Genomic DNA, 25,215 nt, shown 5'->3' on the forward strand with positions numbered 1-25,215 from the left:
AGTCTAGCGCTCTACCGACTGAGCTACCCGGTCCCTCGGCCGAGCATTGTGGTACATGCTGCATGGTGTTTGAGTGATTCGCGTGTCGTAATTACTGGCTTACGGCTCCAATGGCGACTTCACCGACTTCCCACTGACGCACCGCTGACGCTACTTTTCTGTCGTCTTAAACGATGGACATACTTGCAAGCAGCTGCGAGATCTTAAGAAAGGAAACGCTGCACCACTGCTTTTGCCACACTCGAATGAATTGAATTGCGATTCTTAAAAAGAAATGAATGCTCGCTCTGTCCAACACTTTGAAGCACATCTGCGTACTCACGAACACGGCGACGGCGCGACAAAATGACGGGGGCGCATTCGTGGGCCTGCGACTGATTTCTGCAGTACTAGCGTCCGTGCGAGGTGAACCGAGAGCCGCAACAGACAGCGGCCGTCGCGAAACAGTATTCTTAAACATAAATTTCCGTCTTGTTGAGAATGGTGTCACTGGTTTGGATCCGCTTTCACCCACGCATGTCACATGTGGGCGAAAATTTCTGCTCGTTTTTACGCAAAATCACACGCAGCCGGTAGGATTCGAACCTACGCTCCCAGAGGGAATCTGATTTCGAGTCAGACGCCTTAACCACTCGGCCACGACTGCCACTAGCGGACGATCCTCCCGACACATGCAACTGCTACTGTTTAAAGCACTGCAGTGCCAGGAAACGGCGTAGCAGCATTCTTTTCCGTAGTGCTTACACCGCTACGAGACGTGCGGCTACCAAGGTATTAAAATTTCCGCCCGAACAGGGACTTGAACCCTGGACCCTTAGGTTAAAAGCCTAATGCTCTACCGACTGAGCTATCCGGGCTCACATTACCTTAACACCCCTCCCTCTAGGCATACTGACACATTGCCTCATGTCCTTTACTGTTGGGTAGTCGTTGCGTGGAGCTGATACTGTTTAAACGTCGTCTGACTGCTGTCTAAAAACTCATCACGCTATCCTCGTAACAGCCTATCGAAGAAAGCTGACACACGATGCAAAGTGAAATTGCAGCATTTTGTACGTCTCAGCAGAGGAGCTACGTGTTTTGTCGACACTCACTGGACAATTGTAAAATTCACAAGCGTCTCGAATGCAGTGTTTCCCACGTATTCGCTCATTTCACGGTTCCGTTGGAGATGTTCTTCACCTCTTGACACAAAAAAGAAACGCAGTCGGTAGGACTCGAACCTACGCTCCCAGAGGGAATCTGATTTCTAGTCAGACGCCTTAACCACTCGGCCACGACTGCCGGTCGCAGAAGCGTCTCTCGACAAGTGCAACTGCTCCTTTTCAAGCAATCTGACGTAAGAACACGACATGGCCTCACTCGTTTCTGTAGTGCTTCCGTTGCCAGCACATTAGCCGTTACGACAGTGTATCAATTTTCGCCTGGACGGGGGCTTGAACCCGGGACCCTTTGGTTGAAAGTCTAGCGCTCTACCGACTGAGCTACCCGGTCCCTCGGCCGAGCATTGTGGTACATGCTGCATGGTGTTTGAGTGATTCGCGTGTCGTAATTACTGGCTTACGGCTCCAATGGCGACTTCACCGACTTCCCACTGACGCACCGCTGACGCTAATTTTCTGTCGTCTTAAACGATGGACATACTTGCAAGCAGCTGCGAGATCTTAAGAAAGGAAACGCTGCACCACTGCTTTTGCCACACTCGAATGAATTGAATTGCGATTCTTAAAAAGAAATGAATGCTCGCTCTGTCCAACACTTTGAAGCACATCTGCGTACTCACGAACACGGCGACGGCGCGACAAAATGACGGGGGCGCATTCGTGGGCCTGCGACTGATTTCTGCAGTACTAGCGTCCGTGCGAGGTGAACCGAGAGCCGCAACAGACAGCGGCCGTCGCGAAACAGTATTCTTAAACATAAATTTCCGTCTTGTTGAGAATGGTGTCACTGGTTTGGATCCGCTTTCACCCACGCATGTCACATGTGGGCGAAAATTTCTGCTCGTTTTTACGCAAAATCACACGCAGCCGGTAGGATTCGAACCTACGCTCCCAGAGGGAATCTGATTTCGAGTCAGACGCCTTAACCACTCGGCCACGACTGCCACTAGCGGACGATCCTCCCGACACATGCAACTGCTACTGTTTAAAGCACTGCAGTGCCAGGAAACGGCGTAGCAGCATTCTTTTCCGTAGTGCTTACACCGCTACGAGACGTGCGGCTACCAAGGTATTAAAATTTCCGCCCGAACAGGGACTTGAACCCTGGACCCTTAGGTTAAAAGCCTAATGCTCTACCGACTGAGCTATCCGGGCTCACATTACCTTAACACCCCTCCCTCTAGGCATACTGACACATTGCCTCATGTCCTTTACTGTTGGGTAGTCGTTGCGTGGAGCTGATACTGTTTAAACGTCGTCTGACTGCTGTCTAAAAACTCATCACGCTATCCTCGTAACAGCCTATCGAAGAAAGCTGACACACGATGCAAAGTGAAATTGCAGCATTTTGTACGTCTCAGCAGAGGAGCTACGTGTTTTGTCGACACTCACTGGACAATTGTAAAATTCACAAGCGTCTCGAATGCAGTGTTTCCCACGTATTCGCTCATTTCACGGTTCCGTTGGAGATGTTCTTCACCTCTTGACACAAAAAAGAAACGCAGTCGGTAGGACTCGAACCTACGCTCCCAGAGGGAATCTGATTTCTAGTCAGACGCCTTAACCACTCGGCCACGACTGCCGGTCGCAGAAGCGTCTCTCGACAAGTGCAACTGCTCCTTTTCAAGCAATCTGACGTAAGAACACGACATGGCCTCACTCGTTTCTGTAGTGCTTCCGTTGCCAGCACATTAGCCGTTACGACAGTGTATCAATTTTCGCCTGGACGGGGGCTTGAACCCGGGACCCTTTGGTTGAAAGTCTAGCGCTCTACCGACTGAGCTACCCGGTCCCTCGGCCGAGCATTGTGGTACATGCTGCATGGTGTTTGAGTGATTCGCGTGTCGTAATTACTGGCTTACGGCTCCAATGGCGACTTCACCGACTTCCCACTGACGCACCGCTGACGCTACTTTTCTGTCGTCTTAAACGATGGACATACTTGCAAGCAGCTGCGAGATCTTAAGAAAGGAAACGCTGCACCACTGCTTTTGCCACACTCGAATGAATTGAATTGCGATTCTTAAAAAGAAATGAATGCTCGCTCTGTCCAACACTTTGAAGCACATCTGCGTACTCACGAACACGGCGACGGCGCGACAAAATGACGGGGGCGCATTCGTGGGCCTGCGACTGATTTCTGCAGTACTAGCGTCCGTGCGAGGTGAACCGAGAGCCGCAACAGACAGCGGCCGTCGCGAAACAGTATTCTTAAACATAAATTTCCGTCTTGTTGAGAATGGTGTCACTGGTTTGGATCCGCTTTCACCCACGCATGTCACATGTGGGCGAAAATTTCTGCTCGTTTTTACGCAAAATCACACGCAGCCGGTAGGATTCGAACCTACGCTCCCAGAGGGAATCTGATTTCGAGTCAGACGCCTTAACCACTCGGCCACGACTGCCACTAGCGGACGATCCTCCCGACACATGCAACTGCTACTGTTTAAAGCACTGCAGTGCCAGGAAACGGCGTAGCAGCATTCTTTTCCGTAGTGCTTACACCGCTACGAGACGTGCGGCTACCAAGGTATTAAAATTTCCGCCCGAACAGGGACTTGAACCCTGGACCCTTAGGTTAAAAGCCTAATGCTCTACCGACTTAGCTATCCGGGCTCACATTACCTTAACACCCCTCCCTCTAGGCATATTGACACATTGCCTCATGTCCTTTACTGTTGGGTAGTCGTTGCGTGGAGCTGATACTGTTTAAACGTCGTCTGACTGCTGTCTAAAAACTCATCACGCTATCCTCGTAACAGCCTATCGAAGAAAGCTGACACACGATGCAAAGTGAAATTGCAGCATTTTGTACGTCTCAGCAGAGGAGCTACGTGTTTTGTCGACACTCACTGGACAATTGTAAAATTCACAAGCGTCTCGAATGCAGTGTTTCCCACGTATTCGCTCATTTCACGGTTCCGTTGGAGATGTTCTTCACCTCTTGACACAAAAAAGAAACGCAGTCGGTAGGACTCGAACCTACGCTCCCAGAGGGAATCTGATTTCTAGTCAGACGCCCTAACCACTCGGCCACGACTGCCGGTCGCAGAAGCGTCTCTCGACAAGTGCAACTGCTCCTTTTCAAGCAATCTGACGTAAGAACACGACATGGCCTCACTCGTTTCTGTAGTGCTTCCGTTGCCAGCACATTAGCCGTTACGACAGTGTATCAATTTTCGCCTGGACGGGGGCTTGAACCCGGGACCCTTTGGTTGAAAGTCTAGCGCTCTACCGACTGAGCTACCCGGTCCCTCGGCCGAGCATTGTGGTACATGCTGCATGGTGTTTGAGTGATTCGCGTGTCGTAATTACTGGCTTACGGCTCCAATGGCGACTTCACCGACTTCCCACTGACGCACCGCTGACGCTAATTTTCTGTCGTCTTAAACGATGGACATACTTGCAAGCAGCTGCGAGATCTTAAGAAAGGAAACGCTGCACCACTGCTTTTGCCACACTCGAATGAATTGAATTGCGATTCTTAAAAAGAAATGAATGCTCGCTCTGTCCAACACTTTGAAGCACATCTGCGTACTCACGAACACGGCGACGGCGCGACAAAATGACGGGGGCGCATTCGTGGGCCTGCGACTGATTTCTGCAGTACTAGCGTCCGTGCGAGGTGAACCGAGAGCCGCAACAGACAGCGGCCGTCGCGAAACAGTATTCTTAAACATAAATTTCCGTCTTGTTGAGAATGGTGTCACTGGTTTGGATCCGCTTTCACCCACGCATGTCACATGTGGGCGAAAATTTCTGCTCGTTTTTACGCAAAATCACACGCAGCCGGTAGGATTCGAACCTACGCTCCCAGAGGGAATCTGATTTCGAGTCAGACGCCTTAACCACTCGGCCACGACTGCCACTAGCGGACGATCCTCCCGACACATGCAACTGCTACTGTTTAAAGCACTGCAGTGCCAGGAAACGGCGTAGCAGCATTCTTTTCCGTAGTGCTTACACCGCTACGAGACGTGCGGCTACCAAGGTATTAAAATTTCCGCCCGAACAGGGACTTGAACCCTGGACCCTTAGGTTAAAAGCCTAATGCTCTACCGACTTAGCTATCCGGGCTCACATTACCTTAACACCCCTCCCTCTAGGCATATTGACACATTGCCTCATGTCCTTTACTGTTGGGTAGTCGTTGCGTGGAGCTGATACTGTTTAAACGTCGTCTGACTGCTGTCTAAAAACTCATCACGCTATCCTCGTAACAGCCTATCGAAGAAAGCTGACACACGATGCAAAGTGAAATTGCAGCATTTTGTACGTCTCAGCAGAGGAGCTACGTGTTTTGTCGACACTCACTGGACAATTGTAAAATTCACAAGCGTCTCGAATGCAGTGTTTCCCACGTATTCGCTCATTTCACGGTTCCGTTGGAGATGTTCTTCACCTCTTGACACAAAAAAGAAACGCAGTCGGTAGGACTCGAACCTACGCTCCCAGAGGGAATCTGATTTCTAGTCAGACGCCCTAACCACTCGGCCACGACTGCCGGTCGCAGAAGCGTCTCTCGACAAGTGCAACTGCTCCTTTTCAAGCAATCTGACGTAAGAACACGACATGGCCTCACTCGTTTCTGTAGTGCTTCCGTTGCCAGCACATTAGCCGTTACGACAGTGTATCAATTTTCGCCTGGACGGGGGCTTGAACCCGGGACCCTTTGGTTGAAAGTCTAGCGCTCTACCGACTGAGCTACCCGGTCCCTCGGCCGAGCATTGTGGTACATGCTGCATGGTGTTTGAGTGATTCGCGTGTCGTAATTACTGGCTTATGGCTCCAATGGCGACTTCACCGACTTCCCACTGACGCACCGCTGACGCTACTTTTCTGTCGTCTTAAACGATGGACATACTTGCAAGCAGCTGCGAGATCTTAAGAAAGGAAACGCTGCACCACTGCTTTTGCCACACTCGAATGAATTGAATTGCGATTCTTAAAAAGAAATGAATGCTCGCTCTGTCCAACACTTTGAAGCACATCTGCGTACTCCCGAACACGGCGACGGCGCGACAAAATGACGGGGGCGCGTTCGTGGGCCTGCGACTGATTTCTGCAGTACTAGCGTCCGTGCGAGGTGAACCGAGAGCCGCAACAGACAGCGGCCGTCGCGAAACAGTATTCTTAAACATAAATTTCCGTCTTGTTGAGAATGGTGTCACTGGTTTGGATCCGCTTTCACCCACGCATGTCACATGTGGGCGAAAATTTCTGCTCGTTTTTACGCAAAATCACACGCAGCCGGTAGGATTCGAACCTACGCTCCCAGAGGGAATCTGATTTCGAGTCAGACGCCTTAACCACTCGGCCACGACTGCCACTAGCGGACGATCCTCCCGACACATGCAACTGCTACTGTTTAAAGCACTGCAGTGCCAGGAAACTGCGTAGCAGCATTCTTTTCCGTAGTGCTTACACCGCTACGAGACGTGCGGCTATCAAGGTATTAAAATTTGCGCCCGAACAGGGACTTGAACCCTGGACCCTTAGGTTAAAAGCCTAATGCTCTACCGACTGAGCTATCCGGGCTCACGTTACTTTGACACCCCTCCCTCTAGGCATACTGACACATTGCCTCATGTCCTTTACTGTTGGGTAGTTGTTGCGTGGAGCTGTTACTGTTTAAACGTCGTCTGACTGCTGTCTAAAAACTCATCACGCTATCCTCGTAACAGCCTATCGAAGAAAGCTGACACACGATGCAAAGTGAAATTGCAGCATTTTGTACGTCTCAGCAGAGGAGCTACGTGTTTTGTCGACACTCACTGGACAATTGTAAAATTCACAAGCGTCTCGAATGCAGTGTTTCCCACGTATTCGCTCATTTCACGGTTCCGTTGGAGATGTTCTTCACCTCTTGACACAAAAAAGAAACGCAGTCGGTAGGACTCGAACCTACGCTCCCAGAGGGAATCTGATTTCTAGTCAGACGCCTTAACCACTCGGCCACGACTGCCGGTCGCAGAAGCGTCTCTCGACAAGTGCAACTGCTCCTTTTCAAGCAATCTGACGTAAGAACACGACATGGCCTCACTCGTTTCTGTAGTGCTTCCGTTGCCAGCACATTAGCCGTTACGACAGTGTATCAATTTTCGCCTGGACGGGGGCTTGAACCCGGGACCCTTTGGTTGAAAGTCTAGCGCTCTACCGACTGAGCTACCCGGTCCCTCGGCCGAGCATTGTGGTACATGCTGCATGGTGTTTGAGTGATTCGCGTGTCGTAATTACTGGCTTATGGCTCCAATGGCGACTTCACCGACTTCCCACTGACGCACCGCTGACGCTACTTTTCTGTCGTCTTAAACGATGGACATACTTGCAAGCAGCTGCGAGATCTTAAGAAAGGAAACGCTGCACCACTGCTTTTGCCACACTCGAATGAATTGAATTGCGATTCTTAAAAAGAAATGAATGCTCGCTCTGTCCAACACTTTGAAGCACATCTGCGTACTCCCGAACACGGCGACGGCGCGACAAAATGACGGGGGCGCGTTCGTGGGCCTGCGACTGATTTCTGCAGTACTAGCGTCCGTGCGAGGTGAACCGAGAGCCGCAACAGACAGCGGCCGTCGCGAAACAGTATTCTTAAACATAAATTTCCGTCTTGTTGAGAATGGTGTCACTGGTTTGGATCCGCTTTCACCCACGCATGTCACATGTGGGCGAAAATTTCTGCTCGTTTTTACGCAAAATCACACGCAGCCGGTAGGATTCGAACCTACGCTCCCAGAGGGAATCTGATTTCGAGTCAGACGCCTTAACCACTCGGCCACGACTGCCACTAGCGGACGATCCTCCCGACACATGCAACTGCTACTGTTTAAAGCACTGCAGTGCCAGGAAACTGCGTAGCAGCATTCTTTTCCGTAGTGCTTACACCGCTACGAGACGTGCGGCTATCAAGGTATTAAAATTTGCGCCCGAACAGGGACTTGAACCCTGGACCCTTAGGTTAAAAGCCTAATGCTCTACCGACTGAGCTATCCGGGCTCACGTTACTTTGACACCCCTCCCTCTAGGCATACTGACACATTGCCTCATGTCCTTTACTGTTGGGTAGTTGTTGCGTGGAGCTGTTACTGTTTAAACGTCGTCTGACTGCTGTCTAAAAACTCATCACGCTATCCTCGTAACAGCCTATCGAAGAAAGCTGACACACGATGCAAAGTGAAATTGCAGCATTTTGTACGTCTCAGCAGAGGAGCTACGTGTTTTGTCGACACTCACTGGACAATTGTAAAATTCACAAGCGTCTCGAATGCAGTGTTTCCCACGTATTCGCTCATTTCACGGTTCCGTTGGAGATGTTCTTCACCTCTTGACACAAAAAAGAAACGCAGTCGGTAGGACTCGAACCTACGCTCCCAGAGGGAATCTGATTTCTAGTCAGACGCCTTAACCACTCGGCCACGACTGCCGGTCGCAGAAGCGTCTCTCGACAAGTGCAACTGCTCCTTTTCAAGCAATCTGACGTAAGAACACGACATGGCCTCACTCGTTTCTGTAGTGCTTCCGTTGCCAGCACATTAGCCGTTACGACAGTGTATCAATTTTCGCCTGGACGGGGGCTTGAACCCGGGACCCTTTGGTTGAAAGTCTAGCGCTCTACCGACTGAGCTACCCGGTCCCTCGGCCGAGCATTGTGGTACATGCTGCATGGTGTTTGAGTGATTCGCGTGTCGTAATTACTGGCTTATGGCTCCAATGGCGACTTCACCGACTTCCCACTGACGCACCGCTGACGCTACTTTTCTGTCGTCTTAAACGATGGACATACTTGCAAGCAGCTGCGAGATCTTAAGAAAGGAAACGCTGCACCACTGCTTTTGCCACACTCGAATGAATTGAATTGCGATTCTTAAAAAGAAATGAATGCTCGCTCTGTCCAACACTTTGAAGCACATCTGCGTACTCCCGAACACGGCGACGGCGCGACAAAATGACGGGGGCGCGTTCGTGGGCCTGCGACTGATTTCTGCAGTACTAGCGTCCGTGCGAGGTGAACCGAGTGCCGCAACAGACAGCGGCCGTCGCGAAACAGTATTCTTAAACATAAATTTCCGTCTTGTTGAGAATGGTGTCACTGGTTTGGATCCGCTTTCACCCACGCATGTCACATGTGGGCGAAAATTTCTGCTCGTTTTTACGCAAAATCACACGCAGCCGGTAGGATTCGAACCTACGCTCCCAGAGGGAATCTGATTTCGAGTCAGACGCCTTAACCACTCGGCCACGACTGCCACTAGCGGACGATCCTCCCGACACATGCAACTGCTACTGTTTAAAGCACTGCAGTGCCAGGAAACGGCGTAGCAGCATTCTTTTCCGTAGTGCTTACACCGCTACGAGACGTGCGGCTATCAAGGTATTAAAATTTGCGCCCGAACAGGGACTTGAACCCTGGACCCTTAGGTTAAAAGCCTAATGCTCTACCGACTGAGCTATCCGGGCTCACGTTACTTTGACACCCCTCCCTCTAGGCATACTGACACATTGCCTCATGTCCTTTACTGTTGGGTAGTTGTTGCGTGGAGCTGTTACTGTTTAAACGTCGTCTGACTGCTGTCTAAAAACTCATCACGCTATCCTCGTAACAGCCTATCGAAGAAAGCTGACACACGATGCAAAGTGAAATTGCAGCATTTTGTACGTCTCAGCAGAGGAGCTACGTGTTTTGTCGACACTCACTGGACAATTGTAAAATTCACAAGCGTCTCGAATGCAGTGTTTCCCACGTATTCGCTCATTTCACGGTTCCGTTGGAGATGTTCTTCACCTCTTGACACAAAAAAGAAACGCAGTCGGTAGGACTCGAACCTACGCTCCCAGAGGGAATCTGATTTCTAGTCAGACGCCTTAACCACTCGGCCACGACTGCCGGTCGCAGAAGCGTCTCTCGACAAGTGCAACTGCTCCTTTTCAAGCAATCTGACGTAAGAACACGACATGGCCTCACTCGTTTCTGTAGTGCTTCCGTTGCCAGCACATTAGCCGTTACGACAGTGTATCAATTTTCGCCTGGACGGGGGCTTGAACCCGGGACCCTTTGGTTGAAAGTCTAGCGCTCTACCGACTGAGCTACCCGGTCCCTCGGCCGAGCATTGTGGTACATGCTGCATGGTGTTTGAGTGATTCGCGTGTCGTAATTACTGGCTTATGGCTCCAATGGCGACTTCACCGACTTCCCACTGACGCACCGCTGACGCTACTTTTCTGTCGTCTTAAACGATGGACATACTTGCAAGCAGCTGCGAGATCTTAAGAAAGGAAACGCTGCACCACTGCTTTTGCCACACTCGAATGAATTGAATTGCGATTCTTAAAAAGAAATGAATGCTCGCTCTGTCCAACACTTTGAAGCACATCTGCGTACTCCCGAACACGGCGACGGCGCGACAAAATGACGGGGGCGCGTTCGTGGGCCTGCGACTGATTTCTGCAGTACTAGCGTCCGTGCGAGGTGAACCGAGAGCCGCAACAGACAGCGGCCGTCGCGAAACAGTATTCTTAAACATAAATTTCCGTCTTGTTGAGAATGGTGTCACTGGTTTGGATCCGCTTTCACCCACGCATGTCACATGTGGGCGAAAATTTCTGCTCGTTTTTACGCAAAATCACACGCAGCCGGTAGGATTCGAACCTACGCTCCCAGAGGGAATCTGATTTCGAGTCAGACGCCTTAACCACTCGGCCACGACTGCCACTAGCGGACGATCCTCCCGACACATGCAACTGCTACTGTTTAAAGCACTGCAGTGCCAGGAAACTGCGTAGCAGCATTCTTTTCCGTAGTGCTTACACCGCTACGAGACGTGCGGCTATCAAGGTATTAAAATTTGCGCCCGAACAGGGACTTGAACCCTGGACCCTTAGGTTAAAAGCCTAATGCTCTACCGACTGAGCTATCCGGGCTCACGTTACTTTGACACCCCTCCCTCTAGGCATACTGACACATTGCCTCATGTCCTTTACTGTTGGGTAGTTGTTGCGTGGAGCTGTTACTGTTTAAACGTCGTCTGACTGCTGTCTAAAAACTCATCACGCTATCCTCGTAACAGCCTATCGAAGAAAGCTGACACACGATGCAAAGTGAAATTGCAGCATTTTGTACGTCTCAGCAGAGGAGCTACGTGTTTTGTCGACACTCACTGGACAATTGTAAAATTCACAAGCGTCTCGAATGCAGTGTTTCCCACGTATTCGCTCATTTCACGGTTCCGTTGGAGATGTTCTTCACCTCTTGACACAAAAAAGAAACGCAGTCGGTAGGACTCGAACCTACGCTCCCAGAGGGAATCTGATTTCTAGTCAGACGCCTTAACCACTCGGCCACGACTGCCGGTCGCAGAAGCGTCTCTCGACAAGTGCAACTGCTCCTTTTCAAGCAATCTGACGTAAGAACACGACATGGCCTCACTCGTTTCTGTAGTGCTTCCGTTGCCAGCACATTAGCCGTTACGACAGTGTATCAATTTTCGCCTGGACGGGGGCTTGAACCCGGGACCCTTTGGTTGAAAGTCTAGCGCTCTACCGACTGAGCTACCCGGTCCCTCGGCCGAGCATTGTGGTACATGCTGCATGGTGTTTGAGTGATTCGCGTGTCGTAATTACTGGCTTATGGCTCCAATGGCGACTTCACCGACTTCCCACTGACGCACCGCTGACGCTACTTTTCTGTCGTCTTAAACGATGGACATACTTGCAAGCAGCTGCGAGATCTTAAGAAAGGAAACGCTGCACCACTGCTTTTGCCACACTCGAATGAATTGAATTGCGATTCTTAAAAAGAAATGAATGCTCGCTCTGTCCAACACTTTGAAGCACATCTGCGTACTCCCGAACACGGCGACGGCGCGACAAAATGACGGGGGCGCGTTCGTGGGCCTGCGACTGATTTCTGCAGTACTAGCGTCCGTGCGAGGTGAACCGAGTGCCGCAACAGACAGCGGCCGTCGCGAAACAGTATTCTTAAACATAAATTTCCGTCTTGTTGAGAATGGTGTCACTGGTTTGGATCCGCTTTCACCCACGCATGTCACATGTGGGCGAAAATTTCTGCTCGTTTTTACGCAAAATCACACGCAGCCGGTAGGATTCGAACCTACGCTCCCAGAGGGAATCTGATTTCGAGTCAGACGCCTTAACCACTCGGCCACGACTGCCACTAGCGGACGATCCTCCCGACACATGCAACTGCTACTGTTTAAAGCACTGCAGTGCCAGGAAACGGCGTAGCAGCATTCTTTTCCGTAGTGCTTACACCGCTACGAGACGTGCGGCTATCAAGGTATTAAAATTTGCGCCCGAACAGGGACTTGAACCCTGGACCCTTAGGTTAAAAGCCTAATGCTCTACCGACTGAGCTATCCGGGCTCACGTTACTTTGACACCCCTCCCTCTAGGCATACTGACACATTGCCTCATGTCCTTTACTGTTGGGTAGTTGTTGCGTGGAGCTGTTACTGTTTAAACGTCGTCTGACTGCTGTCTAAAAACTCATCACGCTATCCTCGTAACAGCCTATCGAAGAAAGCTGACACACGATGCAAAGTGAAATTGCAGCATTTTGTACGTCTCAGCAGAGGAGCTACGTGTTTTGTCGACACTCACTGGACAATTGTAAAATTCACAAGCGTCTCGAATGCAGTGTTTCCCACGTATTCGCTCATTTCACGGTTCCGTTGGAGATGTTCTTCACCTCTTGACACAAAAAAGAAACGCAGTCGGTAGGACTCGAACCTACGCTCCCAGAGGGAATCTGATTTCTAGTCAGACGCCTTAACCACTCGGCCACGACTGCCGGTCGCAGAAGCGTCTCTCGACAAGTGCAACTGCTCCTTTTCAAGCAATCTGACGTAAGAACACGACATGGCCTCACTCGTTTCTGTAGTGCTTCCGTTGCCAGCACATTAGCCGTTACGACAGTGTATCAATTTTCGCCTGGACGGGGGCTTGAACCCGGGACCCTTTGGTTGAAAGTCTAGCGCTCTACCGACTGAGCTACCCGGTCCCTCGGCCGAGCATTGTGGTACATGCTGCATGGTGTTTGAGTGATTCGCGTGTCGTAATTACTGGCTTATGGCTCCAATGGCGACTTCACCGACTTCCCACTGACGCACCGCTGACGCTACTTTTCTGTCGTCTTAAACGATGGACATACTTGCAAGCAGCTGCGAGATCTTAAGAAAGGAAACGCTGCACCACTGCTTTTGCCACACTCGAATGAATTGAATTGCGATTCTTAAAAAGAAATGAATGCTCGCTCTGTCCAACACTTTGAAGCACATCTGCGTACTCCCGAACACGGCGACGGCGCGACAAAATGACGGGGGCGCGTTCGTGGGCCTGCGACTGATTTCTGCAGTACTAGCGTCCGTGCGAGGTGAACCGAGTGCCGCAACAGACAGCGGCCGTCGCGAAACAGTATTCTTAAACATAAATTTCCGTCTTGTTGAGAATGGTGTCACTGGTTTGGATCCGCTTTCACCCACGCATGTCACATGTGGGCGAAAATTTCTGCTCGTTTTTACGCAAAATCACACGCAGCCGGTAGGATTCGAACCTACGCTCCCAGAGGGAATCTGATTTCGAGTCAGACGCCTTAACCACTCGGCCACGACTGCCACTAGCGGACGATCCTCCCGACACATGCAACTGCTACTGTTTAAAGCACTGCAGTGCCAGGAAACGGCGTAGCAGCATTCTTTTCCGTAGTGCTTACACCGCTACGAGACGTGCGGCTATCAAGGTATTAAAATTTGCGCCCGAACAGGGACTTGAACCCTGGACCCTTAGGTTAAAAGCCTAATGCTCTACCGACTGAGCTATCCGGGCTCACGTTACTTTGACACCCCTCCCTCTAGGCATACTGACACATTGCCTCATGTCCTTTACTGTTGGGTAGTTGTTGCGTGGAGCTGTTACTGTTTAAACGTCGTCTGACTGCTGTCTAAAAACTCATCACGCTATCCTCGTAACAGCCTATCGAAGAAAGCTGACACACGATGCAAAGTGAAATTGCAGCATTTTGTACGTCTCAGCAGAGGAGCTACGTGTTTTGTCGACACTCACTGGACAATTGTAAAATTCACAAGCGTCTCGAATGCAGTGTTTCCCACGTATTCGCTCATTTCACGGTTCCGTTGGAGATGTTCTTCACCTCTTGACACAAAAAAGAAACGCAGTCGGTAGGACTCGAACCTACGCTCCCAGAGGGAATCTGATTTCTAGTCAGACGCCTTAACCACTCGGCCACGACTGCCGGTCGCAGAAGCGTCTCTCGACAAGTGCAACTGCTCCTTTTCAAGCAATCTGACGTAAGAACACGACATGGCCTCACTCGTTTCTGTAGTGCTTCCGTTGCCAGCACATTAGCCGTTACGACAGTGTATCAATTTTCGCCTGGACGGGGGCTTGAACCCGGGACCCTTTGGTTGAAAGTCTAGCGCTCTACCGACTGAGCTACCCGGTCCCTCGGCCGAGCATTGTGGTACATGCTGCATGGTGTTTGAGTGATTCGCGTGTCGTAATTACTGGCTTATGGCTCCAATGGCGACTTCACCGACTTCCCACTGACGCACCGCTGACGCTACTTTTCTGTCGTCTTAAACGATGGACATACTTGCAAGCAGCTGCGAGATCTTAAGAAAGGAAACGCTGCACCACTGCTTTTGCCACACTCGAATGAATTGAATTGCGATTCTTAAAAAGAAATGAATGCTCGCTCTGTCCAACACTTTGAAGCACATCTGCGTACTCCCGAACACGGCGACGGCGCGACAAAATGACGGGGGCGCGTTCGTGGGCCTGCGACTGATTTCTGCAGTACTAGCGTCCGTGCGAGGTGAACCGAGAGCCGCAACAGACAGCGGCCGTCGCGAAACAGTATTCTTAAACATAAATTTCCGTCTTGTTGAGAATGGTGTCACTGGTTTGGATCCGCTTTCACCCACGCATGTCACATGTGGGCGAAAATTTCTGCTCGTTTTTACGCAAAATCACACGCAGCCGGTAGGATTCGAACCTACGCTCCCAGAGGGAATCTGATTTCGAGTCAGACGCCTTAACCACTCGGCCACGACTGCCACTAGCGGACGATCCTCCCGACACATGCAACTGCTACTGTTTAAAGCACTGCAGTGCCAGGAAACTGCGTAGCAGCATTCTTTTCCGTAGTGCTTACACCGCTACGAGACGTGCGGCTATCAAGGTATTAAAATTTGCGCCCGAACAGGGACTTGAACCCTGGACCCTTAGGTTAAAAGCCTAATGCTCTACCGACTGAGCTATCCGGGCTCACGTTACTTTGACACCCCTCCCTCTAGGCATACTGACACATTGCCTCATGTCCTTTACTGTTGGGTAGTTGTTGCGTGGAGCTGTTACTGTTTAAACGTCGTCTGACTGCTGTCTAAAAACTCATCACGCTATCCTCGTAACAGCCTATCGAAGAAAGCTGACACACGATGCAAAGTGAAATTGCAGCATTTTGTACGTCTCAGCAGAGGAGCTACGTGTTTTGTCGACACTCACTGGACAATTGTAAAATTCACAAGCGTCTCGAATGCAGTGTTTCCCACGTATTCGCTCATTTCACGGTTCCGTTGGAGATGTTCTTCACCTCTTGACACAAAAAAGAAACGCAGTCGGTAGGACTCGAACCTACGCTCCCAGAGGGAATCTGATTTCTAGTCAGACGCCTTAACCACTCGGCCACGACTGCCGGTCGCAGAAGCGTCTCTCGACAAGTGCAACTGCTCCTTTTCAAGCAATCTGACGTAAGAACACGACATGGCCTCACTCGTTTCTGTAGTGCTTCCGTTGCCAGCACATTAGCCGTTACGACAGTGTATCAATTTTCGCCTGGACGGGGGCTTGAACCCGGGACCCTTTGGTTGAAAGTCTAGCGCTCTACCGACTGAGCTACCCGGTCCCTCGGCCGAGCATTGTGGTACATGCTGCATGGTGTTTGAGTGATTCGCGTGTCGTAATTACTGGCTTATGGCTCCAATGGCGACTTCACCGACTTCCCACTGACGCACCGCTGACGCTACTTTTCTGTCGTCTTAAACGATGGACATACTTGCAAGCAGCTGCGAGATCTTAAGAAAGGAAACGCTGCACCACTGCTTTTGCCACACTCGAATGAATTGAATTGCGATTCTTAAAAAGAAATGAATGCTCGCTCTGTCCAACACTTTGAAGCACATCTGCGTACTCCCGAACACGGCGACGGCGCGACAAAATGACGGGGGCGCGTTCGTGGGCCTGCGACTGATTTCTGCAGTACTAGCGTCCGTGCGAGGTGAACCGAGAGCCGCAACAGACAGCGGCCGTCGCGAAACAGTATTCTTAAACATAAATTTCCGTCTTGTTGAGAATGGTGTCACTGGTTTGGATCCGCTTTCACCCACGCATGTCACATGTGGGCGAAAATTTCTGCTCGTTTTTACGCAAAATCACACGCAGCCGGTAGGATTCGAACCTACGCTCCCAGAGGGAATCTGATTTCGAGTCAGACGCCTTAACCACTCGGCCACGACTGCCACTAGCGGACGATCCTCCCGACACATGCAACTGCTACTGTTTAAAGCACTGCAGTGCCAGGAAACTGCGTAGCAGCATTCTTTTCCGTAGTGCTTACACCGCTACGAGACGTGCGGCTATCAAGGTATTAAAATTTGCGCCCGAACAGGGACTTGAACCCTGGACCCTTAGGTTAAAAGCCTAATGCTCTACCGACTGAGCTATCCGGGCTCACGTTACTTTGACACCCCTCCCTCTAGGCATACTGACACATTGCCTCATGTCCTTTACTGTTGGGTAGTTGTTGCGTGGAGCTGTTACTGTTTAAACGTCGTCTGACTGCTGTCTAAAAACTCATCACGCTATCCTCGTAACAGCCTATCGAAGAAAGCTGACACACGATGCAAAGTGAAATTGCAGCATTTTGTACGTCTCAGCAGAGGAGCTACGTGTTTTGTCGACACTCACTGGACAATTGTAAAATTCACAAGCGTCTCGAATGCAGTGTTTCCCACGTATTCGCTCATTTCACGGTTCCGTTGGAGATGTTCTTCACCTCTTGACACAAAAAAGAAACGCAGTCGGTAGGACTCGAACCTACGCTCCCAGAGGGAATCTGATTTCTAGTCAGACGCCTTAACCACTCGGCCACGACTGCCGGTCGCAGAAGCGTCTCTCGACAAGTGCAACTGCTCCTTTTCAAGCAATCTGACGTAAGAACACGACATGGCCTCACTCGTTTCTGTAGTGCTTCCGTTGCCAGCACATTAGCCGTTACGACAGTGTATCAATTTTCGCCTGGACGGGGGCTTGAACCCGGGACCCTTTGGTTGAAAGTCTAGCGCTCTACCGACTGAGCTACCCGGTCCCTCGGCCGAGCATTGTGGTACATGCTGCATGGTGTTTGAGTGATTCGCGTGTCGTAATTACTGGCTTATGGCTCCAATGGCGACTTCACCGACTTCCCACTGACGCACCGCTGACGCTACTTTTCTGTCGTCTTAAACGATGGACATACTTGCAAGCAGCTGCGAGATCTTAAGAAAGGAAACGCTGCACCACTGCTTTTGCCACACTCGAATGAATTGAATTGCGATTCTTAAAAAGAAATGAATGCTCGCTCTGTCCAACACTTTGAAGCACATCTGCGTACTCCCGAACACGGCGACGGCGCGACAAAATGACGGGGGCGCGTTCGTGGGCCTGCGACTGATTTCTGCAGTACTAGCGTCCGTGCGAGGTGAACCGAGTGCCGCAACAGACAGCGGCCGTCGCGAAACAGTATTCTTAAACATAAATTTCCGTCTTGTTGAGAATGGTGTCACTGGTTTGGATCCGCTTTCACCCACGCATGTCACATGTGGGCGAAAATTTCTGCTCGTTTTTACGCAAAATCACACGCAGCCGGTAGGATTCGAACCTACGCTCCCAGAGGGAATCTGATTTCGAGTCAGACGCCTTAACCACTCGGCCACGACTGCCACTAGCGGACGATCCTCCCGACACATGCAACTGCTACTGTTTAAAGCACTGCAGTGCCAGGAAACGGCGTAGCAGCATTCTTTTCCGTAGTGCTTACACCGCTACGAGACGTGCGGCTATCAAGGTATTAAAATTTGCGCCCGAACAGGGACTTGAACCCTGGACCCTTAGGTTAAAAGCCTAATGCTCTACCGACTGAGCTATCCGGGCTCACGTTACTTTGACACCCCTCCCTCTAGGCATACTGACACATTGCCTCATGTCCTTTACTGTTGGGTAGTTGTTGCGTGGAGCTGTTACTGTTTAAACGTCGTCTGACTGCTGTCTAAAAACTCATCACGCTATCCTCGTAACAGCCTATCGAAGAAAGCTGACACACGATGCAAAGTGAAATTGCAGCATTTTGTACGTCTCAGCAGAGGAGCTACGTGTTTTGTCGACACTCACTGGACAATTGTAAAATTCACAAGCGTCTCGAATGCAGTGTTTCCCACGTATTCGCTCATTTCACGGTTCCGTTGGAGATGTTCTTCACCTCTTGACACAAAAAAGAAACGCAGTCGGTAGGACTCGAACCTACGCTCCCAGAGGGAATCTGATTTCTAGTCAGACGCCTTAACCACTCGGCCACGACTGCCGGTCGCAGAAGCGTCTCTCGACAAGTGCAACTGCTCCTTTTCAAGCAATCTGACGTAAGAACACGACATGGCCTCACTCGTTTCTGTAGTGCTTCCGTTGCCAGCACATTAGCCGTTACGACAGTGTATCAATTTTCGCCTGGACGGGGGCTTGAACCCGGGACCCTTTGGTTGAAAGTCTAGCGCTCTACCGACTGAGCTACCCGGTCCCTCGGCCGAGCATTGTGGTACATGCTGCATGGTGTTTGAGTGATTCGCGTGTCGTAATTACTGGCTTATGGCTCCAATGGCGACTTCACCGACTTCCCACTGACGCACCGCTGACGCTACTTTTCTGTCGTCTTAAACGATGGACATACTTGCAAGCAGCTGCGAGATCTTAAGAAAGGAAACGCTGCACCACTGCTTTTGCCACACTCGAATGAATTGAATTGCGATTCTTAAAAAGAAATGAATGCTCGCTCTGTCCAACACTTTGAAGCACATCTGCGTACTCCCGAACACGGCGACGGCGCGACAAAATGACGGGGGCGCGTTCGTGGGCCTGCGACTGATTTCTGCAGTACTAGCGTCCGTGCGAGGTGAACCGAGTGCCGCAACAGACAGCGGCCGTCGCGAAACAGTATTCTTAAACATAAATTTCCGTCTTGTTGAGAATGGTGTCACTGGTTTGGATCCGCTTTCACCCACGCATGTCACATGTGGGCGAAAATTTCTGCTCGTTTTTACGCAAAATCACACGCAGCCGGTAGGATTCGAACCTACGCTCCCAGAGGGAATCTGATTTCGAGTCAGACGCCTTAACCACTCGGCCACGACTGCCACTAGCGGACGATCCTCCCGACACATGCAACTGCTACTGTTTAAAGCACTGCAGTGCCAGGAAACGGCGTAGCAGCATTCTTTTCCGTAGTGCTTACACCGCTACGAGACGTGCGGCTATCAAGGTATTAAAATTTGCGCCCGAACAGGGACTTGAACCCTGGACCCTTAGGTTAAAAGCCTAATGCTCTACCGACTGAGCTATCCGGGCTCACGTTACTTTGACACCCCTCCCTCTAGGCATACTGACACATTGCCTCATGTCCTTTACTGTTGGGTAGTTGTTGCGTGGAGCTGTTACTGTTTAAACGTCGTCTGACTGCTGTCTAAAAACTCATCACGCTATCCTCGTAACAGCCTATCGAAGAAAGCTGACACACGATGCAAAGTGAAATTGCAGCATTTTGTACGTCTCAGCAGAGGAGCTACGTGTTTTGTCGACACTCACTGGACAATTGTAAAATTCACAAGCGTCTCGAATGCAGTGTTTCCCACGTATTCGCTCATTTCACGGTTCCGTTGGAGATGTTCTTCACCTCTTGACACAAAAAAGAAACGCAGTCGGTAGGACTCGAACCTACGCTCCCAGAGGGAATCTGATTTCTAGTCAGACGCCTTAACCACTCGGCCACGACTGCCGGTCGCAGAAGCGTCTCTCGACAAGTGCAACTGCTCCTTTTCAAGCAATCTGACGTAAGAACACGACATGGCCTCACTCGTTTCTGTAGTGCTTCCGTTGCCAGCACATTAGCCGTTACGACAGTGTATCAATTTTCGCCTGGACGGGGGCTTGAACCCGGGACCCTTTGGTTGAAAGTCTAGCGCTCTACCGACTGAGCTACCCGGTCCCTCGGCCGAGCATTGTGGTACATGCTGCATGGTGTTTGAGTGATTCGCGTGTCGTAATTACTGGCTTATGGCTCCAATGGCGACTTCACCGACTTCCCACTGACGCACCGCTGACGCTACTTTTCTGTCGTCTTAAACGATGGACATACTTGCAAGCAGCTGCGAGATCTTAAGAAAGGAAACGCTGCACCACTGCTTTTGCCACACTCGAATGAATTGAATTGCGATTCTTAAAAAGAAATGAATGCTCGCTCTGTCCAACACTTTGAAGCACATCTGCGTACTCCCGAACACGGCGACGGCGCGACAAAATGACGGGGGCGCGTTCGTGGGCCTGCGACTGATTTCTGCAGTACTAGCGTCCGTGCGAGGTGAACCGAGTGCCGCAACAGACAGCGGCCGTCGCGAAACAGTATTCTTAAACATAAATTTCCGTCTTGTTGAGAATGGTGTCACTGGTTTGGATCCGCTTTCACCCACGCATGTCACATGTGGGCGAAAATTTCTGCTCGTTTTTACGCAAAATCACACGCAGCCGGTAGGATTCGAACCTACGCTCCCAGAGGGAATCTGATTTCGAGTCAGACGCCTTAACCACTCGGCCACGACTGCCACTAGCGGACGATCCTCCCGACACATGCAACTGCTACTGTTTAAAGCACTGCAGTGCCAGGAAACGGCGTAGCAGCATTCTTTTCCGTAGTGCTTACACCGCTACGAGACGTGCGGCTATCAAGGTATTAAAATTTGCGCCCGAACAGGGACTTGAACCCTGGACCCTTAGGTTAAAAGCCTAATGCTCTACCGACTGAGCTATCCGGGCTCACGTTACTTTGACACCCCTCCCTCTAGGCATACTGACACATTGCCTCATGTCCTTTACTGTTGGGTAGTTGTTGCGTGGAGCTGTTACTGTTTAAACGTCGTCTGACTGCTGTCTAAAAACTCATCACGCTATCCTCGTAACAGCCTATCGAAGAAAGCTGACACACGATGCAAAGTGAAATTGCAGCATTTTGTACGTCTCAGCAGAGGAGCTACGTGTTTTGTCGACACTCACTGGACAATTGTAAAATTCACAAGCGTCTCGAATGCAGTGTTTCCCACGTATTCGCTCATTTCACGGTTCCGTTGGAGATGTTCTTCACCTCTTGACACAAAAAAGAAACGCAGTCGGTAGGACTCGAACCTACGCTCCCAGAGGGAATCTGATTTCTAGTCAGACGCCTTAACCACTCGGCCACGACTGCCGGTCGCAGAAGCGTCTCTCGACAAGTGCAACTGCTCCTTTTCAAGCAATCTGACGTAAGAACACGACATGGCCTCACTCGTTTCTGTAGTGCTTCCGTTGCCAGCACATTAGCCGTTACGACAGTGTATCAATTTTCGCCTGGACGGGGGCTTGAACCCGGGACCCTTTGGTTGAAAGTCTAGCGCTCTACCGACTGAGCTACCCGGTCCCTCGGCCGAGCATTGTGGTACATGCTGCATGGTGTTTGAGTGATTCGCGTGTCGTAATTACTGGCTTATGGCTCCAATGGCGACTTCACCGACTTCCCACTGACGCACCGCTGACGCTACTTTTCTGTCGTCTTAAACGATGGACATACTTGCAAGCAGCTGCGAGATCTTAAGAAAGGAAACGCTGCACCACTGCTTTTGCCACACTCGAATGAATTGAATTGCGATTCTTAAAAAGAAATGAATGCTCGCTCTGTCCAACACTTTGAAGCACATCTGCGTACTCCCGAACACGGCGACGGCGCGACAAAATGACGGGGGCGCGTTCGTGGGCCTGCGACTGATTTCTGCAGTACTAGCGTCCGTGCGAGGTGAACCGAGAGCCGCAACAGACAGCGGCCGTCGCGAAACAGTATTCTTAAACATAAATTTCCGTCTTGTTGAGAATGGTGTCACTGGTTTGGATCCGCTTTCACCCACGCATGTCACATGTGGGCGAAAATTTCTGCTCGTTTTTACGCAAAATCACACGCAGCCGGTAGGATTCGAACCTACGCTCCCAGAGGGAATCTGATTTCGAGTCAGACGCCTTAACCACTCGGCCACGACTGCCACTAGCGGACGATCCTCCCGACACATGCAACTGCTACTGTTTAAAGCACTGCAGTGCCAGGAAACTGCGTAGCAGCATTCTTTTCCGTAGTGCTTACACCGCTACGAGACGTGCGGCTATCAAGGTATTAAAATTTGCGCCCGAACAGGGACTTGAACCCTGGACCCTTAGGTTAAAAGCCTAATGCTCTACCGACTGAGCTATCCGGGCTCACGTTACTTTGACACCCCTCCCTCTAGGCATACTGACACATTGCCTCATGTCCTTTACTGTTGGGTAGTTGTTGCGTGGAGCTGTTACTGTTTAAACGTCGTCTGACTGCTGTCTAAAAACTCATCACGCTATCCTCGTAACAGCCTATCGAAGAAAGCTGACACACGATGCAAAGTGAAATTGCAGCATTTTGTACGTCTCAGCAGAGGAGCTACGTGTTTTGTCGACACTCACTGGACAATTGTAAAATTCACAAGCGTCTCGAATGCAGTGTTTCCCACGTATTCGCTCATTTCACGGTTCCGTTGGAGATGTTCTTCACCTCTTGACACAAAAAAGAAACGCAGTCGGTAGGACTCGAACCTACGCTCCCAGAGGGAATCTGATTTCTAGTCAGACGCCTTAACCACTCGGCCACGACTGCCGGTCGCAGAAGCGTCTCTCGACAAGTGCAACTGCTCCTTTTCAAGCAATCTGACGTAAGAACACGACATGGCCTCACTCGTTTCTGTAGTGCTTCCGTTGCCAGCACATTAGCCGTTACGACAGTGTATCAATTTTCGCCTGGACGGGGGCTTGAACCCGGGACCCTTTGGTTGAAAGTCTAGCGCTCTACCGACTGAGCTACCCGGTCCCTCGGCCGAGCATTGTGGTACATGCTGCATGGTGTTTGAGTGATTCGCGTGTCGTAATTACTGGCTTATGGCTCCAATGGCGACTTCACCGACTTCCCACTGACGCACCGCTGACGCTACTTTTCTGTCGTCTTAAACGATGGACATACTTGCAAGCAGCTGCGAGATCTTAAGAAAGGAAACGCTGCACCACTGCTTTTGCCACACTCGAATGAATTGAATTGCGATTCTTAAAAAGAAATGAATGCTCGCTCTGTCCAACACTTTGAAGCACATCTGCGTACTCCCGAACACGGCGACGGCGCGACAAAATGACGGGGGCGCGTTCGTGGGCCTGCGACTGATTTCTGCAGTACTAGCGTCCGTGCGAGGTGAACCGAGAGCCGCAACAGACAGCGGCCGTCGCGAAACAGTATTCTTAAACATAAATTTCCGTCTTGTTGAGAATGGTGTCACTGGTTTGGATCCGCTTTCACCCACGCATGTCACATGTGGGCGAAAATTTCTGCTCGTTTTTACGCAAAATCACACGCAGCCGGTAGGATTCGAACCTACGCTCCCAGAGGGAATCTGATTTCGAGTCAGACGCCTTAACCACTCGGCCACGACTGCCACTAGCGGACGATCCTCCCGACACATGCAACTGCTACTGTTTAAAGCACTGCAGTGCCAGGAAACTGCGTAGCAGCATTCTTTTCCGTAGTGCTTACACCGCTACGAGACGTGCGGCTATCAAGGTATTAAAATTTGCGCCCGAACAGGGACTTGAACCCTGGACCCTTAGGTTAAAAGCCTAATGCTCTACCGACTGAGCTATCCGGGCTCACGTTACTTTGACACCCCTCCCTCTAGGCATACTGACACATTGCCTCATGTCCTTTACTGTTGGGTAGTTGTTGCGTGGAGCTGTTACTGTTTAAACGTCGTCTGACTGCTGTCTAAAAACTCATCACGCTATCCTCGTAACAGCCTATCGAAGAAAGCTGACACACGATGCAAAGTGAAATTGCAGCATTTTGTACGTCTCAGCAGAGGAGCTACGTGTTTTGTCGACACTCACTGGACAATTGTAAAATTCACAAGCGTCTCGAATGCAGTGTTTCCCACGTATTCGCTCATTTCACGGTTCCGTTGGAGATGTTCTTCACCTCTTGACACAAAAAAGAAACGCAGTCGGTAGGACTCGAACCTACGCTCCCAGAGGGAATCTGATTTCTAGTCAGACGCCTTAACCACTCGGCCACGACTGCCGGTCGCAGAAGCGTCTCTCGACAAGTGCAACTGCTCCTTTTCAAGCAATCTGACGTAAGAACACGACATGGCCTCACTCGTTTCTGTAGTGCTTCCGTTGCCAGCACATTAGCCGTTACGACAGTGTATCAATTTTCGCCTGGACGGGGGCTTGAACCCGGGACCCTTTGGTTGAAAGTCTAGCGCTCTACCGACTGAGCTACCCGGTCCCTCGGCCGAGCATTGTGGTACATGCTGCATGGTGTTTGAGTGATTCGCGTGTCGTAATTACTGGCTTATGGCTCCAATGGCGACTTCACCGACTTCCCACTGACGCACCGCTGACGCTACTTTTCTGTCGTCTTAAACGATGGACATACTTGCAAGCAGCTGCGAGATCTTAAGAAAGGAAACGCTGCACCACTGCTTTTGCCACACTCGAATGAATTGAATTGCGATTCTTAAAAAGAAATGAATGCTCGCTCTGTCCAACACTTTGAAGCACATCTGCGTACTCCCGAACACGGCGACGGCGCGACAAAATGACGGGGGCGCGTTCGTGGGCCTGCGACTGA

At 50.7% G+C, this 25,215-nt stretch overlaps 51 non-coding genes across 51 annotated transcripts; all 51 read right to left on the bottom strand.

Annotated features, from left to right (window-relative positions):
- Window positions 1-564: 564 nt before the first annotated feature.
- Trnas-cga (transfer RNA serine (anticodon CGA)) lies at window positions 565-646 on the bottom strand. Its single transcript has one exon. It is a non-coding gene; the product is annotated as a tRNA-Ser (tRNA).
- A 138-nt stretch (window positions 647-784) lies between these two features.
- Window positions 785-857, bottom strand: Trnak-uuu (transfer RNA lysine (anticodon UUU)). The gene has a single exon. It is a non-coding gene; the product is annotated as a tRNA-Lys (tRNA).
- Window positions 858-1,202: 345 nt separating this feature from the next.
- On the bottom strand, window positions 1,203-1,284 carry Trnas-aga (transfer RNA serine (anticodon AGA)). The gene has a single exon. It is a non-coding gene; the product is annotated as a tRNA-Ser (tRNA).
- Window positions 1,285-2,025: 741 nt separating this feature from the next.
- Window positions 2,026-2,107, bottom strand: Trnas-cga (transfer RNA serine (anticodon CGA)). Its single transcript has one exon. It is a non-coding gene; the product is annotated as a tRNA-Ser (tRNA).
- Window positions 2,108-2,245: 138 nt separating this feature from the next.
- Window positions 2,246-2,318, bottom strand: Trnak-uuu (transfer RNA lysine (anticodon UUU)). The gene has a single exon. It is a non-coding gene; the product is annotated as a tRNA-Lys (tRNA).
- A 345-nt stretch (window positions 2,319-2,663) lies between these two features.
- On the bottom strand, window positions 2,664-2,745 carry Trnas-aga (transfer RNA serine (anticodon AGA)). The gene has a single exon. It is a non-coding gene; the product is annotated as a tRNA-Ser (tRNA).
- A 741-nt stretch (window positions 2,746-3,486) lies between these two features.
- Window positions 3,487-3,568, bottom strand: Trnas-cga (transfer RNA serine (anticodon CGA)). The gene has a single exon. It is a non-coding gene; the product is annotated as a tRNA-Ser (tRNA).
- Window positions 3,569-3,706: 138 nt separating this feature from the next.
- Window positions 3,707-3,779, bottom strand: Trnak-uuu (transfer RNA lysine (anticodon UUU)). Its single transcript has one exon. It is a non-coding gene; the product is annotated as a tRNA-Lys (tRNA).
- Window positions 3,780-4,124: 345 nt separating this feature from the next.
- On the bottom strand, window positions 4,125-4,206 carry Trnas-aga (transfer RNA serine (anticodon AGA)). Its single transcript has one exon. It is a non-coding gene; the product is annotated as a tRNA-Ser (tRNA).
- A 741-nt stretch (window positions 4,207-4,947) lies between these two features.
- On the bottom strand, window positions 4,948-5,029 carry Trnas-cga (transfer RNA serine (anticodon CGA)). Its single transcript has one exon. It is a non-coding gene; the product is annotated as a tRNA-Ser (tRNA).
- Window positions 5,030-5,167: 138 nt separating this feature from the next.
- On the bottom strand, window positions 5,168-5,240 carry Trnak-uuu (transfer RNA lysine (anticodon UUU)). Its single transcript has one exon. It is a non-coding gene; the product is annotated as a tRNA-Lys (tRNA).
- A 345-nt stretch (window positions 5,241-5,585) lies between these two features.
- Window positions 5,586-5,667, bottom strand: Trnas-aga (transfer RNA serine (anticodon AGA)). Its single transcript has one exon. It is a non-coding gene; the product is annotated as a tRNA-Ser (tRNA).
- Window positions 5,668-6,408: 741 nt separating this feature from the next.
- Window positions 6,409-6,490, bottom strand: Trnas-cga (transfer RNA serine (anticodon CGA)). Its single transcript has one exon. It is a non-coding gene; the product is annotated as a tRNA-Ser (tRNA).
- A 138-nt stretch (window positions 6,491-6,628) lies between these two features.
- Trnak-uuu (transfer RNA lysine (anticodon UUU)) lies at window positions 6,629-6,701 on the bottom strand. Its single transcript has one exon. It is a non-coding gene; the product is annotated as a tRNA-Lys (tRNA).
- Window positions 6,702-7,046: 345 nt separating this feature from the next.
- Window positions 7,047-7,128, bottom strand: Trnas-aga (transfer RNA serine (anticodon AGA)). Its single transcript has one exon. It is a non-coding gene; the product is annotated as a tRNA-Ser (tRNA).
- A 741-nt stretch (window positions 7,129-7,869) lies between these two features.
- On the bottom strand, window positions 7,870-7,951 carry Trnas-cga (transfer RNA serine (anticodon CGA)). Its single transcript has one exon. It is a non-coding gene; the product is annotated as a tRNA-Ser (tRNA).
- Window positions 7,952-8,089: 138 nt separating this feature from the next.
- Window positions 8,090-8,162, bottom strand: Trnak-uuu (transfer RNA lysine (anticodon UUU)). Its single transcript has one exon. It is a non-coding gene; the product is annotated as a tRNA-Lys (tRNA).
- Window positions 8,163-8,507: 345 nt separating this feature from the next.
- Trnas-aga (transfer RNA serine (anticodon AGA)) lies at window positions 8,508-8,589 on the bottom strand. The gene has a single exon. It is a non-coding gene; the product is annotated as a tRNA-Ser (tRNA).
- Window positions 8,590-9,330: 741 nt separating this feature from the next.
- On the bottom strand, window positions 9,331-9,412 carry Trnas-cga (transfer RNA serine (anticodon CGA)). Its single transcript has one exon. It is a non-coding gene; the product is annotated as a tRNA-Ser (tRNA).
- A 138-nt stretch (window positions 9,413-9,550) lies between these two features.
- On the bottom strand, window positions 9,551-9,623 carry Trnak-uuu (transfer RNA lysine (anticodon UUU)). Its single transcript has one exon. It is a non-coding gene; the product is annotated as a tRNA-Lys (tRNA).
- Window positions 9,624-9,968: 345 nt separating this feature from the next.
- Window positions 9,969-10,050, bottom strand: Trnas-aga (transfer RNA serine (anticodon AGA)). The gene has a single exon. It is a non-coding gene; the product is annotated as a tRNA-Ser (tRNA).
- A 741-nt stretch (window positions 10,051-10,791) lies between these two features.
- Trnas-cga (transfer RNA serine (anticodon CGA)) lies at window positions 10,792-10,873 on the bottom strand. The gene has a single exon. It is a non-coding gene; the product is annotated as a tRNA-Ser (tRNA).
- A 138-nt stretch (window positions 10,874-11,011) lies between these two features.
- Trnak-uuu (transfer RNA lysine (anticodon UUU)) lies at window positions 11,012-11,084 on the bottom strand. The gene has a single exon. It is a non-coding gene; the product is annotated as a tRNA-Lys (tRNA).
- A 345-nt stretch (window positions 11,085-11,429) lies between these two features.
- Trnas-aga (transfer RNA serine (anticodon AGA)) lies at window positions 11,430-11,511 on the bottom strand. Its single transcript has one exon. It is a non-coding gene; the product is annotated as a tRNA-Ser (tRNA).
- Window positions 11,512-12,252: 741 nt separating this feature from the next.
- On the bottom strand, window positions 12,253-12,334 carry Trnas-cga (transfer RNA serine (anticodon CGA)). The gene has a single exon. It is a non-coding gene; the product is annotated as a tRNA-Ser (tRNA).
- Window positions 12,335-12,472: 138 nt separating this feature from the next.
- Window positions 12,473-12,545, bottom strand: Trnak-uuu (transfer RNA lysine (anticodon UUU)). Its single transcript has one exon. It is a non-coding gene; the product is annotated as a tRNA-Lys (tRNA).
- Window positions 12,546-12,890: 345 nt separating this feature from the next.
- On the bottom strand, window positions 12,891-12,972 carry Trnas-aga (transfer RNA serine (anticodon AGA)). Its single transcript has one exon. It is a non-coding gene; the product is annotated as a tRNA-Ser (tRNA).
- A 741-nt stretch (window positions 12,973-13,713) lies between these two features.
- On the bottom strand, window positions 13,714-13,795 carry Trnas-cga (transfer RNA serine (anticodon CGA)). The gene has a single exon. It is a non-coding gene; the product is annotated as a tRNA-Ser (tRNA).
- Window positions 13,796-13,933: 138 nt separating this feature from the next.
- Window positions 13,934-14,006, bottom strand: Trnak-uuu (transfer RNA lysine (anticodon UUU)). Its single transcript has one exon. It is a non-coding gene; the product is annotated as a tRNA-Lys (tRNA).
- Window positions 14,007-14,351: 345 nt separating this feature from the next.
- Window positions 14,352-14,433, bottom strand: Trnas-aga (transfer RNA serine (anticodon AGA)). Its single transcript has one exon. It is a non-coding gene; the product is annotated as a tRNA-Ser (tRNA).
- Window positions 14,434-15,174: 741 nt separating this feature from the next.
- Window positions 15,175-15,256, bottom strand: Trnas-cga (transfer RNA serine (anticodon CGA)). Its single transcript has one exon. It is a non-coding gene; the product is annotated as a tRNA-Ser (tRNA).
- A 138-nt stretch (window positions 15,257-15,394) lies between these two features.
- On the bottom strand, window positions 15,395-15,467 carry Trnak-uuu (transfer RNA lysine (anticodon UUU)). The gene has a single exon. It is a non-coding gene; the product is annotated as a tRNA-Lys (tRNA).
- Window positions 15,468-15,812: 345 nt separating this feature from the next.
- Trnas-aga (transfer RNA serine (anticodon AGA)) lies at window positions 15,813-15,894 on the bottom strand. Its single transcript has one exon. It is a non-coding gene; the product is annotated as a tRNA-Ser (tRNA).
- Window positions 15,895-16,635: 741 nt separating this feature from the next.
- Window positions 16,636-16,717, bottom strand: Trnas-cga (transfer RNA serine (anticodon CGA)). Its single transcript has one exon. It is a non-coding gene; the product is annotated as a tRNA-Ser (tRNA).
- A 138-nt stretch (window positions 16,718-16,855) lies between these two features.
- On the bottom strand, window positions 16,856-16,928 carry Trnak-uuu (transfer RNA lysine (anticodon UUU)). The gene has a single exon. It is a non-coding gene; the product is annotated as a tRNA-Lys (tRNA).
- A 345-nt stretch (window positions 16,929-17,273) lies between these two features.
- On the bottom strand, window positions 17,274-17,355 carry Trnas-aga (transfer RNA serine (anticodon AGA)). The gene has a single exon. It is a non-coding gene; the product is annotated as a tRNA-Ser (tRNA).
- Window positions 17,356-18,096: 741 nt separating this feature from the next.
- Trnas-cga (transfer RNA serine (anticodon CGA)) lies at window positions 18,097-18,178 on the bottom strand. Its single transcript has one exon. It is a non-coding gene; the product is annotated as a tRNA-Ser (tRNA).
- Window positions 18,179-18,316: 138 nt separating this feature from the next.
- Window positions 18,317-18,389, bottom strand: Trnak-uuu (transfer RNA lysine (anticodon UUU)). Its single transcript has one exon. It is a non-coding gene; the product is annotated as a tRNA-Lys (tRNA).
- Window positions 18,390-18,734: 345 nt separating this feature from the next.
- On the bottom strand, window positions 18,735-18,816 carry Trnas-aga (transfer RNA serine (anticodon AGA)). Its single transcript has one exon. It is a non-coding gene; the product is annotated as a tRNA-Ser (tRNA).
- A 741-nt stretch (window positions 18,817-19,557) lies between these two features.
- Trnas-cga (transfer RNA serine (anticodon CGA)) lies at window positions 19,558-19,639 on the bottom strand. Its single transcript has one exon. It is a non-coding gene; the product is annotated as a tRNA-Ser (tRNA).
- Window positions 19,640-19,777: 138 nt separating this feature from the next.
- Window positions 19,778-19,850, bottom strand: Trnak-uuu (transfer RNA lysine (anticodon UUU)). Its single transcript has one exon. It is a non-coding gene; the product is annotated as a tRNA-Lys (tRNA).
- A 345-nt stretch (window positions 19,851-20,195) lies between these two features.
- Trnas-aga (transfer RNA serine (anticodon AGA)) lies at window positions 20,196-20,277 on the bottom strand. The gene has a single exon. It is a non-coding gene; the product is annotated as a tRNA-Ser (tRNA).
- Window positions 20,278-21,018: 741 nt separating this feature from the next.
- Trnas-cga (transfer RNA serine (anticodon CGA)) lies at window positions 21,019-21,100 on the bottom strand. The gene has a single exon. It is a non-coding gene; the product is annotated as a tRNA-Ser (tRNA).
- Window positions 21,101-21,238: 138 nt separating this feature from the next.
- Window positions 21,239-21,311, bottom strand: Trnak-uuu (transfer RNA lysine (anticodon UUU)). Its single transcript has one exon. It is a non-coding gene; the product is annotated as a tRNA-Lys (tRNA).
- Window positions 21,312-21,656: 345 nt separating this feature from the next.
- Window positions 21,657-21,738, bottom strand: Trnas-aga (transfer RNA serine (anticodon AGA)). Its single transcript has one exon. It is a non-coding gene; the product is annotated as a tRNA-Ser (tRNA).
- A 741-nt stretch (window positions 21,739-22,479) lies between these two features.
- Trnas-cga (transfer RNA serine (anticodon CGA)) lies at window positions 22,480-22,561 on the bottom strand. Its single transcript has one exon. It is a non-coding gene; the product is annotated as a tRNA-Ser (tRNA).
- Window positions 22,562-22,699: 138 nt separating this feature from the next.
- On the bottom strand, window positions 22,700-22,772 carry Trnak-uuu (transfer RNA lysine (anticodon UUU)). The gene has a single exon. It is a non-coding gene; the product is annotated as a tRNA-Lys (tRNA).
- Window positions 22,773-23,117: 345 nt separating this feature from the next.
- On the bottom strand, window positions 23,118-23,199 carry Trnas-aga (transfer RNA serine (anticodon AGA)). Its single transcript has one exon. It is a non-coding gene; the product is annotated as a tRNA-Ser (tRNA).
- Window positions 23,200-23,940: 741 nt separating this feature from the next.
- Trnas-cga (transfer RNA serine (anticodon CGA)) lies at window positions 23,941-24,022 on the bottom strand. Its single transcript has one exon. It is a non-coding gene; the product is annotated as a tRNA-Ser (tRNA).
- Window positions 24,023-24,160: 138 nt separating this feature from the next.
- On the bottom strand, window positions 24,161-24,233 carry Trnak-uuu (transfer RNA lysine (anticodon UUU)). The gene has a single exon. It is a non-coding gene; the product is annotated as a tRNA-Lys (tRNA).
- Window positions 24,234-24,578: 345 nt separating this feature from the next.
- Window positions 24,579-24,660, bottom strand: Trnas-aga (transfer RNA serine (anticodon AGA)). Its single transcript has one exon. It is a non-coding gene; the product is annotated as a tRNA-Ser (tRNA).
- Window positions 24,661-25,215: the final 555 nt, after the last annotated feature.

Source organism: Schistocerca nitens, chromosome 4 (genome assembly GCF_023898315.1).
Source record: "Schistocerca nitens isolate TAMUIC-IGC-003100 chromosome 4, iqSchNite1.1, whole genome shotgun sequence".
NCBI classification, from domain to species: domain Eukaryota; kingdom Metazoa; phylum Arthropoda; class Insecta; order Orthoptera; family Acrididae; genus Schistocerca; species Schistocerca nitens.